A 16,711-nucleotide genomic window follows, 5' to 3' on the forward strand; every position below is an offset into this window, starting at 1 on the left:
GGGAGGAGCCTGTGATACTTATGTACGTGGGAGGAGTCTGTGATACTTATGTACATGGGAGGAGCCTGTGATACTTATGTACATGGGAGGAGCCTGTGATACTTATGTACGTGGGAGGAGCCTGTGATACTTATGTACATGGGAGGAGCCTGTGATACTTATGTACATGGGAGGAGCCTGTGATACTTATGTACGTGGGAGGAGCCTGTGATACTTATGTACATGGGAGGAGCCTGTGATACTTATGTACATGGGAGGAGCCTGTGATACTTATGTACGTGGGAGGAGCCTGTGATACTTATTTACATGGGAGGAGCCTGTGATACTTATGTACATGGGAGGAGCCTGTGATACTTATGTACATGGGAGGAGCCTGTGATACTTATGTACATGGGAGGAGCCTGTGATACTTATGTACATGGGAGGAGCCTGTGATACTTTTGTACATGGGAGGAGCCTGTCATACGTCTGTACATGGGAGGAGTCTGTGATACTTATGTACATGGGAGGAGTCTGTGATACTTATGTACATGGGAGGAGCCTGTGATACTTATGTACATGGGAGGAGCCTGTGATACTTATGTACATGGGAGGGGCCTGTGATACTTATGTACATGGGAGGAGCCTGTGATATTATGTACATGGGAGGAGCCTGTGATACTTATGTTCATGGGAGGAGCCTGTGATACTTATGTACATGGGAGGAGCCTGTGATACTTATGTACATGGGAGGGGCCTGTGATACTTATGTACATGGGATTTTTTTCCCTTTTTTATTTTTATTACTTTTGCTAAAGATATCAAACAAACTTCTCTCACGTTGTCACTATTGGGGATTGTTTGTCGAATTTTGAGGAAAATAACGAATTGAATCCATTTTGGAATAAGGATGTAACAGAACAAAGTGTGGAAAAAGTGAAGCGCTGTGAATACTTTCCGGAAGCATCCTATATAATAAATATTATAGATTTTATTAAAGTGACAATGTACATGAAAGGAGCGCCTAGCCGGGGAAACAAACACAGAATGGAAAAACATTTGAAACTTGCGGCAGACAAGACTGATACACAGAACGGCGATGAGATCCATAAATCAGCCGGCAGGGGGGCGGGGGATTGGGGGGGGGGGCGGAGGGATGGGGGCTGGGGGGCGCGGGGGGGGAGCTCATCTCAGGCTGACACGACCCGCTGGGTCACTATAGATGAAAAATTCTCATTATAAATCCTATAAAAGAGCGCAGAGCGAGGCGCTGTATACAACATGGAAATTCTGCGTATAATATTCTGCTGAGAACCCTGAGATCAGGTATAAGACCCGTGTGAGGGGATAGCGGGAGCCTCCATGGGGGGGGGGATAGTGGGAGCCTCCATGGGGGGGGGGGGGGAAGGGGGAGCCTCCATGGGGGGGGGGATAGTGGGAGCCTCCATGGGGGGGGGGATAGCGGGAGCCTCCATGGGTGGGGGGGCGGGGATAATCATTTCCAACGCAGCGCGGCCGCAAATTGCGGTCTAGCCTCATTGCAGACTGGTGAATGGGTCTTGCTTATATTTTACCTTACTTGGCCCCTCCCCCTTCATTAACATGCTAATAATTTTTTTAAATGATACCTTTCTGTTTTCATTGGATGCCTTATATTAGAGCCGGTGATGTCATCACTGGGTCTCTGTGCTTCTCTATGCAATGCCGGCAGATTCCCTCTGGGGGGGGGGGGAGGAGCTGGCGGGATGCTGTACATCAGTGGCAGTTGGTGCTCAATATTTTGGGGGGTGACAAATCAACGCCACCCCCCCCCCCAGTCGGAGACGGACTGGAAGACGGTGATACCCCAACCCCCCTCGGAGGAGACGTACGTGAAGGCGGTGATCAAACCCCCCCATCCCCCGGACGGACAGAGGCCTCCTTACCTTGGAAGGCAGAGTAGAGGGATCTCGCTCCTCACTCGTTGCTTCTCCTTCAGGCTGAACAGGAAGTGGACCCGATTGGCCGGGAGTCCTAAGACTCCCTGGACAATCGGGTCTCAGGACCCGCTTCCTGATTGGCCCGGGAGGAAAATCAGGAAGACAATAGCCAATATTAATTGGCTATTGTCACACAACTGGGTCGGCTCAGGGCGCAGTGCTCTGCGCCCCGAGCACGCCCTTTTTTGAAGCCAATTAGAGCTTCAGGCTCAAATCATGTGCTGAAAAATCCCCCCACCCATTGGAATCCATGTGTCCGGCGCCCCGCATGGAGATTTGGAGCCAGGCCCTTGGATTAGGGGAGGCGGCGCCCCTTATGGACACGCCGCCACTGCTGTACATAGATTCTCTATATTCTCTAGTGTCTTCCTGATTCTCCTCCCGGCCAATCAGAAAGCGGGTCCTGAGACCCGTCACCCGATTGGCCGAGAGGAGAAGCGATTTTATTGGCTGCCGAGGAGAAGGAGGGAGGAGACGCAGGGGAGGAGGAGACTCCGCCCGGAGGAAGTGCTGCCCACGACCTAGTGCAGGGCTGGTGGCAGACTGACCGGGGGGGAAGGGCCTGTGACCCGACCGACGGGGGGGGGGTGATGGCTGAATTGTTTTGGTGCCCCCCCCAAAAAAAAATGGACAGGCTCTTGGGAGGAGTTATGCAAATATCAAAGAGCCTTGACAGGTCTGTAGAAGTGGGTGTTCCTAGGCGGGGTGAATTTGCATGCTGACCTCCCAAGGTAACACGCGTGTATGACGCTAAGCCTCCATGATTGAAAGGACTGAAATCCAATGAATAAAAGGGGCGGGGCCAGGGACAACCAGGTTATGGAGGAAAGTGCTAAATGATGCTGGGCGTCCTCCAGCCAGGAAACGAGGCGGGGCTCTATCTGACTTGTGAGAAGCTCACAGTGTGCGGTGAAATGAGAGGAGCTGGTACACCCGTGCAAGACTGAAGGGAAGGTCGGAGGTCAGATTTATATGTTTTTTATCATTTTGGAGTTTTTTTTGTTTCTATTGCTCCTCCCTCATCGAGAGGTCGGTTGTTACTTTTAACCACTTGAGAGCCGCGCTATAGACGAAAGACGTCCACAGCGCGGCTCTCAACTGCCGGGTGGACGTCCCTGGACGTCCTTTTATTTGCACTCCCCGCGTGTGCCGCTGGGGGCGTGCAGCGGGGAAAAACTGTGCCCGGTGCATTGCTGAGATGCCGATGCGCGTGCCAGGCGGCCCGCGATGTCCGCCAGGTACCCACGATCGGCGGTGACAGGATGTGGATCTCTCTGTGTAATGATGGGGTGTAAACACAGAGCTCCACGTCCTGTCAGGGAGAGGAGACGATCGGTGTTCCTTCTACATAGGGACACAGCATTGGTCCCCTCCCCCAGTCAGTCCCCTCCCCCCCACAGTAAGAATCACTCCCTAGGGAACACATTTAACCCCTTCCTCCCCCCTAGTGTCAACCCCTTCCCTGCCAGTCACATTTATACAGTAATTAGTGCATTTATATAGCGCTGTTCGCTGTATAAATGACAATGGTCCCAAAAAAAAGTGTCCGATGTTTCCCTGAATGGATCTTGGCTCCGCCTCCAAGCGTTCTTTGTCTCTTTTGTTACATTCCGAAGCGTCACAAAGTATATTGCAGAAGGTTGAGGAGAACCTCGGGGGCCGTCTGCGCCCCACATTCATCAAAAGGTCATTGTGCAAAGCCGTCGCGTCCGACGCGTTTCGCCAGTCTTTGAAGGTGTAGTCATGAGGTAGAGTGCGGAGTTCTCTCGCAGGGGAGGAGCCGTCTTGTCCAGGTGAGGGATTGCAGTGATGAGATCTCCTGGAAAGAAAAATAAAACAGGAAGTTATTTTAAGGGAAAACATTGTAACACTTTTTGCTCAGACATCCCATCCCCCTCCTGGGTCAATCCCAGAACCCAACACCAGAGGGAGCCCAGACTGGGGAAAGGAAAGTCTTATATTGGCCCGGATTCAAAGAGATTTGCCCCTTTTTTACGGAGGCACAGGGAAGCGTTTTGGCCCTGTGCCCCCGCAAATTATCTGCGCTGCGCGCGATTCACGGAGCAGTAGCTCCGTAAATTGCGTGTGCGCTCTTTAAAATTGCCCTGCGTAAGGGCGCCTAATGTAAATGATCCCGTAGGGGGCGGGAATCATTTAAATTAGGCGCGCTCCCGCGCCGAGCGTAGAGCGCATGCTCCGTCGGGAAACTTTCCCGACGTGCATTGCGGCAAATGACTTCGCAAGGACGTCATTTGCTTCCAAGTGAACATGAATGGCGTCCAGCGCCATTCACGAATCACTTACGCAAACGACGTGAAATTAAAATTTGGCGACGCGGGAACGACGGGTATCCTTTAGCATTGGCTGCCCCTACTATTAGAAGGGGCAGCCTTACGCTAAACACGCCGTACGGAAACGACGTAACTTGCGTACGCAGGGCCCGCGCAACGTTGTGAATCAGTGTTAGTATGCAATTTGCATACTATACACTGAGCACAATGGGAGCGCCCCCTAGCGGGCATCGCAAGAATGCAGCCTAAAATATGCGGGCATAAGAGCCCTATGCCGCGCAGATTTTAGGCTGCAGTCGGCGTTACGATGTTCCTGAATCAGGACCATTCGTAACGCCGGCGCAAGTCAGCAATTGCGCTGCGTAACTATGGTTACGCAGGCGCAATTGCTCTCTGAATCCGGGCCATTGTTTTTAGAGGTACCAAATAGCATAGACTGGGAGCTGAGGGCCAGCTCTGGGGTGCAACCAGACTCCACCCCCTTTTACATGGAGCTCCCCAGTGAGCCGCTACTCCTCCACAATCCAATCACAGGCTGTGGGAGGTGCTTATCCTGCAATGGAGGGAGGTGCGGCTTCTCTTCTCCGGCAGGGTCAGATATGTCGGGCGCTGGCGCCCCCTGCTGCTTGCTCTGGTTCTGTCCTCCAGCCCATATGTCACTACAGGCTGCTGGTTGGATCCACCAAATGTAGGGGGGGCAGCGCCGTCTTAACGCATGGGCACCCCTGGGCGGTGCCCAGAGGCCCCAGGTGAATGGGGGCCCCATGATAATCTTTTATTATTCAATTCTTACAGATTTTTGCGGTCTAATCACTATAGTTTCTAATTACAGACCCGCCCACCTGACCGTTCTTTGCACATTCGAAGTGACAGCCATGGCAGCTGCCCCCGGGGCCCCGCTCATTGTTGTGGGGCCCATTGGCTGTGTAGGTAGGGTAGTCTGTAGGTAGGTCTCCCTGTCAGTGTAGGTAGGTAGTCTCCCCCATGTTCTCCAGCTAGCATGGTGCAGTGTGCGGTCACAGAGGAGTCAATGGTGTCTCCTCCGCTGTGCGGCCCTTGTAAACCATAATCATGTGCTGTAACCTCTAGCAACCAATCAGTGAGTGGTAAAGATGTGCAGGAACCTCTAGCAACCAATCAGTGAGTGGTTAAGATGTGCAGGAACATCTAGCAACCAATCAGTTAGCGTAAAGGTTGTGCAGTAACCTCTAGCAACCAATAAGTTAGCAGTAAAGATGTGCAGGAACCTCTAGCAACCAATCAGTTAGCGATAAGGATGTGCAGTAACCTCTAGCAACCAATCAGTGAGTGGTAAGGATGTGCAGGAACCTCTAGCAACCAATCAGTTAACGATAAGAACCTCTAGCAACCAATCAGTGAGTGGTAACGTTGTGCAGACCATCTAGCAACCAATCAGCGTAAAGGATGTGCAGTAACCTCTAGCAACCAATCAGTGAACAGTAGTGATCTGATGTAATCTCTAGCAACCAATCAGTGCTGTAACCTCTAGAAACGAATCAGTGAGTAGTAATGATTTGCCGTATGCTATAGCAACCAATTGGCAAGCAAAAATGATGTGCTGTAACCTCTAGTAACTAATCAGTGAGCCATAATATGTGCTGTAACCTCTAGCAACCAGTCAGGAAACAGTTATGATGTGCTGTAACCTCTATAAACCAATCGCAGTCGCTTCCTGATCTGCTGCAGTAAGCTTTTGACAATATAGTGTAGCTCTGTCTGGCTGTAAGGGTAAAATTCGGGTGAGGGGCTGGAGAAACTGCATCTCAGCCACCTGTTTTTACCGCCTCCCCCCCCCAAGCCTTCTGTGTAAAAGAGCCCTTCCAGTGAGTGAAGGAACGGCCACAACGACAGGTAAGCACAACGTCTTTTTTCTCCAGCCTCTTTAGGATAAAGGGTTAATCATCCAAAAAAATATATATATACTGCTGTGATTGCAGTGCCCTCCCCGACGCGTTACGTCCCCGAATACGTCCGCTCACCATTCAGCAGCTGTCATTACATGTCCTGATTTCCCCTCCTCCGTCAGAACAGACAATTGACTCCGCGATTTATTCTCGCCATCACAATGGAGTCCTTAACTTGATTGGTACGCCAACCTGTAATGTGATGCGATGTCGGCGAGCACAGCGGGGCCCCACCTTAATGAGCTCCGCTCTGCGACTATTACAGCTTAAAGAGGAACTCCGGGGAGAGAGGAAAAGCTGCAGGATGTCAATGTATCGCTGCATAAGCCTTGCTTCACACCCGTGCGGCTTTGAAATCGCTCTGCGCAATTTGCCCCAATCTGATTTCATAAGTCGCAATGGATTCCCCCCCAAAAAAGTCCTGCGGGGACCTTTTCTCCGAGTCGCAGCAATTTGAACCGTTCCATTGCCGGCAGTGGAGTGCGACTTGTCATGCGATTTTGTACAGCTGAACTCCATCAGATGGAAAATCAGATCTGTTATCGCTGATACTTTTTGTTACAATGTATCTTTTAACCACTTAAGGACCCCGTCACGCGGATATACGTCAGCAGAATGGCACGACCGGGCACAATCACGTACCTGTACGTGTCTCTTTAAGCCCAGCTGTGGGGTCCGAAGCTCCATGATCGCGCCGCCGCGGGACCCGCGGACCCAATCGCCGCCGGTGTCCCGCGATCGGTCCTCCGGAGCTGAAGAACGGGGAGAGGTGATTGTAAACACAGCTTCCCCGTTCTTCACTGTGGCACCGTCATTGATCGTCTGTTCCCTGGTATAGGGAACGATGATCACTGACGTCACACGTCCAGCCCCGCCCCCCTACAGTTAGAAACACAGATGAGGTCACACTTAACCCCTTCAGCGCCCCCTTGTGGTTAACTCCCAAACGGCAATTGTCATTTTCACAGTAATCAGTGCATTTTTATAGCATTTTTCGCTGTGAAAATGACAATGGTCCCAAAACTGTGTCAAAATTGTCCGATGTTTCCGCCATAATGTCGCAGTCACGAAAAAAATCGCTGATCGCCGCCATTAGTAGTAAAAATGCCATAAAACTATCCCCTATTTTGTAAACGCTATAAATTTTGCGCAAACCAATCGATAAACGCTTATTGCGATTTTTTTTTACCAAAAATAGAAGAATACATATCGCCCTAAACTGAGGGGAAAATACGTTTTTTTATATATATTTTTGGGGGATATTTATTATAGCAAAAAGTAAAAAATATTGAATTTTTTTTCAAAATTTTCGCTCTATTTTTGTTTATAGCGCAAAAAATAAAGGCCTGGATTCAGATACAATTGTGTATCTTTAGGCGGGCGTAGCGTATCTCCTATACGCTACGCCGCCGTACCTTTGAGAGGCGAGTATGGTGTTCAGAAAGATTATGCGCCCAAAGTTACGGCGGCGTAGCGTATAAGGGCCGGCGTAAGCCCGCCTAATTCAAATATAGAAGATGTGGGCGTGTTTTATGTAAATTAAGTGTGACCCCGCGTAAATGACGTTTCTAACGAACGGCGCATGCGCCGTCCGTGAACGTATCCCAGTGCGCATGCTCCTAATTACGCCGCAAATAGTCAATGCTTTCGACGTGAATGTAACTTACGCAAAGCCCCATTCGCGAACGACTTACGCAAACGACGTAAACTACGCAAAATTCGACGCTGGCCCGACGTCCATACTTAACATTGGCTACGCTTCATATAGCAGGGGTAACTTCACGCCGGAAAAAGCCTTACGTAAACGACGTAAAAAAATGCGCCGGGCGGACGTATGTTTCTGAATCGGGGTATCTACCTAATTTACATATTCTACGCGTAAATCTCCGGAAGCGCCACCTAGCGGCCAGCGTAAATATGCAACTAAGATACGACGGCGTAAGAGACTTACGTCAGTCGGATCTTAGCCAAATTTCGGCGTATCTTACTTTCTGAATACAGAAAAAAGATACGCCGGAGCATCCTAGAGTTTACACGGCGTATCAATAGATACGCTGACGTAAATTCTTTCTGAATCCGGGCCAAAAACCGCAGAGGTGATCAAATACCACCAAAAGAAAGCTCTATTTCTGGGGGGGAAAAAAAGGACGCCAATTTTGTTTGGGAGCCACATGGCACGACCGCGCAATTGTCAGTTAAAGCGACGCAGTGCCGAATCGCAAAAAGGGGCCTGGTCCTTTAGCTGCATATTGGTCCGGGGCTTAAGTGGTTAAATGCGAAGACCAGAATCTGACCTGGCATTGTGGTTCCTGTACAGCAGGGCTGGGGTGTGAGAGAAGGAAGCAGCACAAGGAGCCAATCAATTTCACGTGCTGATAGTAGACATGTGCATATGTGGTCCTTAGATGTTGTGGAGGAGAGAGCAGAGTGACAGAGAGATGAGCTCGTCACTGTGCTGCTTGCTTAAAAAAAAAAAAAAAAAAAAGAATGTTATTGGGCTATTTCCTATGCTGTTTTTATTATTTTAAAACAGAAAATACCACATTTGGCCACTAGATGGTGCTAAGTAACTTTTTTTATGATAGTTAGCACCATCTAGTGGCCGGATGTGGTATTTTCTGTTTTAAATGCATGGAAAACATTCAACCAGCACTGGAAATAGCCCAATAACATTTGTTTGTTCCTCCTGTTAGCACAGAAAGAGCGTACATGCGCTTTCACTGGACGGATCGCTATGCAATTTTTTTTTATAAATAGACCCTTTAGTGCTGTGGATACAATTTTTCAGTTTTATTCCCCCCCGGTGGGGTCCTCTTCCTTGTCTACACTTTTGCAGGCGGCATGGAGTTCCCCTTTAAGTCTCAGGCTTCTGTTTCCTTTTTTTAGGGTGTCACAGGTCAGGTTTTCATGTATTCCCCGGGTCCAATCTGCTGGGATATGAAATGCTGTTTAAAGTGCCTTGTTTCCTGACGACACGGAGCGCCGTGTGAATATTTCATGACTTTTTTTTTACTGCTGCGAGATGAGCAACCCCGCAAGGTCAGCACCCCCCCCCCCGCCCGCCCCCACAAAGGAAAGCAATTACAGAGTGTGCATGCTGCGCAGGATTAAAGTGGACCTGTCATCAACTTTGCAAGGCTCAGTGAATAAATCCCCACCAATCCGTGATCAGCGCCAAGAGGGGCTGAACCCCCCGGCTATACTCTGTATTCACATGACTGTTTCATATACACTCACCGGCCACTTTATTAGGTACACCTATTCCATTGCTCGGTAACACAAATTACTAATCAGGCAATCACATGACGGAAACTCAATGCGTTTAAGCATCTAGACGCGGTGAAGACGACTTGCTGAAGTTCAAACCGAGCAGACGGGCTGGTCTGAGTATTTCTGGGATTTTCACACACAACCATCTCTTGGGATCAGTGGCGTAGCGTGGGGGGTGCAGGGGGTGCGGTGACCCTGGGCGCGACATGTAGGGGAGCAAAATTTCGTGTCACTACTGGCTGCCTCCTCTTAATTTTTATTTCCTGTGTCCCCCGAGCTCCGGCCGCCATGTTCAGTATCCGGCGCCTTGTGATTGGGCATATGGGGGTCATGTGCGGCATGTGGCTGGCCTGTCCGTGATCGCGGTTGCTCCTGAAGTCCCGCCTCTGCACATGACGCCCAAGCACAGTGCACCGGAAACACTGAATATAGCGGCTGGAGCGCTGGAAAGTGTGAGCCGCTGGGGTCGCTGTCTTCTCCTCCTCCTCCTCCGTCCGGACCAATGCAGGACAAGAAGGTGAGGAATGGATGGACACAGACTGGGGGGGGGGGGTGCTAGAGGCGCCATATATGTAGTGCCGGAAATTTAAAATGAAAAACCACACAAAACAAGAGTTAAAGTCAATTCACAAAATAAAAAAATAATAATAAATGCATGCGATAAATAAGTAGTGGTCCCGTCGTACGGAAGTTAAGGAACCGGCAGCCGCCAGCATCCTTAACAACCAGTAAACAACATGGTAGTTAAGGAGGGGGTGGCCCGTCTTTTCCTTAATAACCGTTGAATCAGCTGTCAGCGAAGAATGTAAAAAGAATTGCCAACAATGAAAAATTAGGAACACGGAGTAGGGTCCCACCCCCCCCCCCCCAATTCATACCGGGCCCTTCGAGTCTGGTAAGGATTTTGAGGAAAAACCCCCATGCCAAAAATAGAAAAAAAAGACTAGATCTGAAGGGGCTGGTATGAATTGGGGGTGGGGGAGGGGGGGACGCACGCCTTGTTTTTATTTTTAATTGCCAGCAATTCTTTTTACATTCCCTGCTGCCAGCTGATGATTAATCGGTTGTTAAGGACGCAGCGGCCGCCTGCTCCCTTACAACCATGTTGTTTACTGGTTGTTAAGGACACCGGTAGCCACTCGCTTCTTTACAACCCTGTTGTTTACTGGTTGTTAAGGACACCGGTAGCCACTAGCCACTCGCTTCTTTACAACCATGTTGTTTACTGGTTGTTAAGGACACCGGTAGCCTCTCGCTTCTTAACAACCATGTTGTTTACTGGTTGTTAAGGACACCGGTAGCCACTCGCTTCTTAACAACCATGTTGTTTACTGGTTGTTAAGGACACCGGTAGCCACTCGCTTCTTAATAACCATGTTGTTTACTGGTTGTTAAGGACACCGGTAGCCACTCGCTTCTTTACAACCCTGTTGTTTTCTGGTTGTTAAGGACACCAGTAGCCAATCTCGCCTTAAGAACCATGTTAACTGGTTGTTAGTGATGCTGGCGGCTGCCGGTTTCTTAACTATCGCCAGCCGGGACCACTACTTATTTATCACACGCGTTTATTTATTTTTTCCTTTTGTGAATTGGCTTTATCTCCTGTTTTATGCGGCATTTACCAAACGCTTTTGCTTTGTGCGGTTTTAATTTTCAGTTGCCGGAAATTCTTTTTTTACATTCCCCGCTGACAGCTGATGATTCAACGGTTGTTAAGGACGTGGCGGCCGCCCACTCCTTAACAACCGAGTTGTTTACTGATTGTTAAAGACACCGGTAGCCACTCGCTTCTTTACAACCATGTTTTTCTACTAGTTGTTAGGGATGCTGGCTGTTGCCGGTTTTTTAACTATCGCAAGCCGGGACCACTACTTTTTTATCGCACGCATTTATTTATTTTTTCCTTTTGTGAATTGACTTTAACTCCTGTTTTATGCAGGATTTACCAAACGCTTTTGCTTTATGCGGTTTTAATTTTTTCAATTGCCGGCAATTCTTTTCATATTCCCCACTGACAGCTAAAGATTTATCGGTTGTTAAGGACGCAGCGGCCACCCACTCCTTAACAACCGAGTTGTTTACTGATTATTAAGGACACCGGTAGCCACTCGCTTCTTTACAACCATGTTGTCTACTTGTTGTTAGGGATGCTGGCGGCTGCCGGTTTCTTAACTATCGCCAGCCGGGACCACTACTTATTTATCACACGCATTTATTTTTTCCTTTTGTGAATTGACTTTGACAAATGTTTTGTGCGGCATTTACCAAACGCTTTTGCTTTGTGCGGTTTTAATTTTCAGTTGCCGGCAATTCTTTTTTACATTCCCCGCTGACAGCTGATGATTCATCGGTTGTTAAGGACGTGGCGGCTGCTCACTTCCTAACAACCGTGTTGTGTACTGGTTTGTGGGAAGCCGGTAGCCACCCCGCTCCCTAACATCCATGTTGCTTGCTGTGGGTGTTTTGCGCTGCATTTTCTGTGTGTTTCGATTTGCGTCTGCTATCTGCGGTTGGGGCGCGATTAAAACACACACAGCAAGCGCGTTACGTATTTTAGCGCATTTTTTCGTTTGTTCGTTTCTGTTATGCCCAGGTGTGAATGGGGGGGGGGGGGCCTTAGCAAATCATCCTCTCTTTGAGCCCGGGTCCGCTTTAGTGTATAGAAGGATTACAGGTCAGCTGGTCGCGCTCTGGATGTTTTTTTTTTGGCGGACGCGCCGCTCTTCTTGATTAGCCTTTTAATGAGCCGACCAATGCGGCGGAATCCTAACGATCTTGATTAATGAATTATCTTGATGAAGCCATTCGGCGGTCCCATTACCTCTAATTGCAGCGGAGAAGATGGAGCCGTTAAGAGTCTCGGGATGGCGCCGCTCTCCGGGTCATTAAATCGCACACCGCTGTGGACTGGCGGCCCCAATGGGAAAAAAAGGGCGCCATTTATGGGGGTTCTATTATTGCCAATTTATTCTTTTATAGGGAAACTTCTAATTAAAAAAGAGAGAGGCGAGTTATTCTTATCCGGAGTCTCGCTGATAATTCGCATTCCACAGACGGAATTCACACCCCTCTATATACAGAGCCTTGAAAAAGTATTCATACCCCTCTATATACAATGCCTTGAAAAAGTATGCATACCCCTCTATATACAGCGCCTTGAAAAAGTATTCATACCCCTCTATATACAGAGCCTTGAAAAAGTATTCATACCCCTCTATATACAGCGCCTTGAAAAAGTATTCATACCCCTCTATATACAGAGCCTTGAAAAAGTATGCATACCCCTCTATATACAGCGCCTTGAAAAAGTATTCATACCCCTCTATATACAGAGCCTTGAAAAAGTATTCATACCCCTCTATATACAGTGCCTTGAAAAAGTATTCATACCCCTCTATATACAGAGCCTTGAAAAAGTATTCATACCCCTCTATATACAGTACAGGGCCTTGAAAAAGTGTTCATACCCCTCTATATACAGGGCCTTGAAAAAGTGTTCATACCCCTTGAAATTTCCCACATTTCGTCATCTTACAACCAAAAACGTAAATGTATTTTATTGGGATTTTATGTGATGGACACAAAGTGTCACATAATTGTGAAGTGGAAGGAAAATGATACAAATAAATATGTGAAAAGTGTGGGGGGGAGGGGCATTTGTATGGCGCCCCCCGGAGTCAGTACTTTGTAGAACCCCCTTTCTCTACAAGTCTTTTTGGGGGGTCTCTACCAGCTTTGCACATCTAGAGAGGAACATTTCTCCTCCATTCTTCTTCTCTGTAAAATATCTCAAGCTCTGTCAGATTGGATGGAGAGCGTCTGTGATCAGCAATTTTCACGTCTTGGCCACAGATTCTCAATGGGATTTAGGTCTGGACTGTGACTGGGCCATTCTAACACATGAATAGGCTTTGATCTAAACCATTCCATTGTAGCTCTGGCTGTACTTTAGGGTCGTTGTCCTGCTGGAAGGTGAACCTCCCCCCCCCTCCCCCCCGGTCTCAAGTATTTTGCAGACTCTAACAGGTTTTCTTCTAAGATTGTCCTGTATTTGTCTCCATCCATCTTCCCATCAACTCTGACCAGCTTCCCTGTCCCTGCTGAAGAAAAGCATCCCCACCACATGATGCTGCCACCACCATGTTTCACGGTGGGGATGGTGTGTTCAGGGTGATGTGCAGTGTTAGTTTCCCCCACACACATAGCATTTTGCTTTTAGGCCAAAAAGCTAAATGTTGGTGTCATGTGACCAGAGCACCTTCTTCCACATGTTTGCTGTGTCCCCTCCCCCACACGGCTTCATGACAATGTGAATGTGGAAACATCGGACAAACTGTTAGTGAACCGTATCTCCTGGGGACAGAACAAAAAATTCAATTGAAGGAAGAGTTCTTCTTTAAACTCTGATTGGTTGCATCATTAATGGGCTTTATTGGATTGCTTAGAAATCGTAAAAAAAGACGAAGCGGCGGGGGTCCCCGCAGCGCAGTGTCAGCCGCTGTCAATCATTGGCTGTGACCGGTGCTGACAGGCAGACATTTCCCCCTCGCTAAGCGAGATGAGAAGAGTTGAAGAGGCATAAAATCCTATTAGATTTTTTATCGATCGGGAAAAGTCAGCGCAGCGGGGCGGAGAGCGAGATGTCGCGATTTACTGCATCCATAAAAAATCCTTTCAGCTGATTTGAGGGACGGCTCTCATTCCCATCCCGAGGAACGTCTCTGGACAAGATGTAATATTAAAGGAAGGAATGGTGGCTAAGTACACGCTGGAAGCGAAACGCGATTTATACCCCCGGGATAAAAATATGGCGATCTTTACAGCGGAGCCAGAAGATATTTCATGTTAAGTGCAAAGCAAAGTGAAACAATTCCAGGTATTTATTACCTCTCACAGAGATCACAGGACTCCCCCGACAATGTCTTCATCTGCTTTTCTCTCAATTTGTGAGGCACATCTTTGTGCCCCATAATTGGTGCCATTGGAAAGAGTTGTACCCCTTCATTGGTGTCAGTGGGAGGAATAGTGTCCCATCATTGGTGTCAGTGGGGGGAATAGTGTCCCATCATTGGTGTCAGTGGGAGGAATAGTGTCCCATCATTGGTGTCAGTGGGAGGAATAGTGTCCCATCATTGGTGTCAGTGGGAGGAATAGTGTCCCATCATTGGTGTCAGTGGGAGGAATAGTGTCCCATCATTGGTGTCAGTGGGAGGAATAGTGTCCCATCATTGGTATCAGTGGGAGGAATAGTGTCCCATCATTGGTGTCAGTGGGAGGAATAGTGTCCCATCATTGGTGTCAGTGGGAGGAATAGTGTCCCATCATTGGTGTCGGTGGGAGGAATAGTGTCCCATCATTGGTGTCAGTGGGGGGAATAGTGTCCCATCATTGGTGTCAGTGGGAGGAATAGTGTCCCATCATTGGTGTCAGTGGGAGGAATAGTGTCCCATCATTGGTGTCAGTGGGGGGAATAGTGTCCCATCATTGGTGTCAGTGGGAGGAATAGTGTCCCATCATTGGTGTCAGTGGGAGGAATAGTGCCCCATCATTGGTGTCAGTGGGAGGAATAGTGTCCCATCATTGGTGTCAGTGGGAGGAATAGTGTCCCATCATTGGTGTCAGTGGGAGGAATAGTGTCCCATCATTGGTATCAGTGGGAGGAATAGTGTCCCATCATTGGTGTCATTGGGAGGAATTGTGCCCCATCATTAGGGTCAGTGGGAGGACAGTCACATGCCCAATTGTTGGTGTCAGTGGATGGAATAGGGCCCAAAGGGCAAGCAAAGGGCTGCACCCGGCCCCAGGGCCGCAGTTTGGAGACCGCTGGACTAGAGGAGAGTTAGGGGACTGCAGCCCTGCCCAGCGGCACTCTGAAAGCCCTTCTTGCTGCGGGTCATTATAATTTTATTAGAAGAAGGAAGTGGCGGCCCAGATCTCAGCGGGGAGTTCCGGGAGCTGAGCGTTCCGGTAAATTATATTTTAGTGTCACCCGGAGCCGCACATGTCAGAAATCACGGCGCGTTCTCCAACAATTCTCCGTGTGAAAATTCTATAAAACGAGACAATAAAACGATCTTCCGAGTGCAATAAGATTTATAAAGCGGAACGGATACAAAGATTGGAGACAAGTTCCGATCTTATTCAACTCGGAAAAAAATGTTTCTTCTAAAAACACAGACGCCGGCCAGCCAAGAAAAGTCACTTTTTATGGACTTACAGCGGCCAACGCCGGCGGCCGTTATATCTTCTCTTATATTATTGTTTTATTATCTACACTATATCACCAAAAGTATTGGGACGCCGGCCTTTACACGCACATGAACTATAATGGCATCCCAGTCTTAGTCCGGAGGGTTCAATATTGAGTTGGCCCCGCCCTTTGCACCTATAACACCTTCACCTCTTCTGGGAAGGCCGTACACAAGGTTTAGGAGGGTGTCTATGGGGATGTTTGACCGTTCTTCCAGAAGAGCCTTTGTGAGGTCAGGCACTGATGTTGGATGAGAAGGCCTGGCTCACAGTCTCCGCTCTAGTTAATCCCAAAGGTGTTCTATCGGGTTGAGGTCAGGACTCTGTGCAGGCCAGTCAAGTTCCTCCAGTCTTTATGAACCTTGCTTTGTGCACTGGTCCAAACCATTTGGTGGGGGGGGGGAATTATGGTGTGGGGTTGTTTTTCAGGGGTTGGGTTTGGCCCCTCAGGGGTTGGGCTTGGCCCCTTAGTTCCAGTGAAGGGAACTCCTAAGGCGTCACCATACCAAGACGTTTTGGACGAAAGATGTTATTTGGGTGAACCTCCGCTTTAAGCAATGAGTAAAACTGAGAGCTCCCTCTAGTGGCTGATCTGAAAATCTCTATTTCTAATATACCGGATTGAAAATATGGAAGGCCAAGCATGTAAAACTGTGACAGTCACATTAAAATTGACTTGTAGATAAACACGGCAGTAATCATTCACAATCTACACTTGCGGAGAACATGGCGTACTTTCACTTTACACCGCAGCAAATCACCGCGGGATCGAGTATTTTGCTGTTCAGACAAGCGGCCTGATTGATGAATATTTATAGTGTGTATATAAATATCCGCCTTGTGCTTGTTTAATTGATGCGGCTTCGTAGCGCACGCTGACATCCAACACTGAGCGCTGATCACCACCATGGGAGACGCTCCAAGTATATGATGGGAATCTTCCATGGCGGAGCTTCTGCGTGACTTAGTGTCCCAAATGTCACCAATGCTCCAAATAAAACCAGAAGGAGGACATCTG

The 16,711-nt window shown here is 48.5% G+C and overlaps 1 protein-coding gene across 1 annotated transcript in view; it reads right to left on the reverse strand.

Annotated features, from left to right (window-relative positions):
- Positions 1-3,471: 3,471 nt before the first annotated feature.
- LOC120918207 (urotensin-2 receptor-like) overlaps positions 3,472-16,711 on the reverse strand; it is a 32,322-nt gene continuing 19,082 nt past the window's right edge. Inside the window, exon 2 of the mRNA XM_040329697.1 lies at positions 3,472-3,777. The gene's annotated coding sequence lies outside the window, so the exon portion shown is untranslated. The remainder of the gene's footprint in view (positions 3,778-16,711) is intronic.

This window comes from Rana temporaria, chromosome 12 (assembly GCF_905171775.1).
Source record: "Rana temporaria chromosome 12, aRanTem1.1, whole genome shotgun sequence".
NCBI lineage: Eukaryota > Metazoa > Chordata > Amphibia > Anura > Ranidae > Rana > Rana temporaria.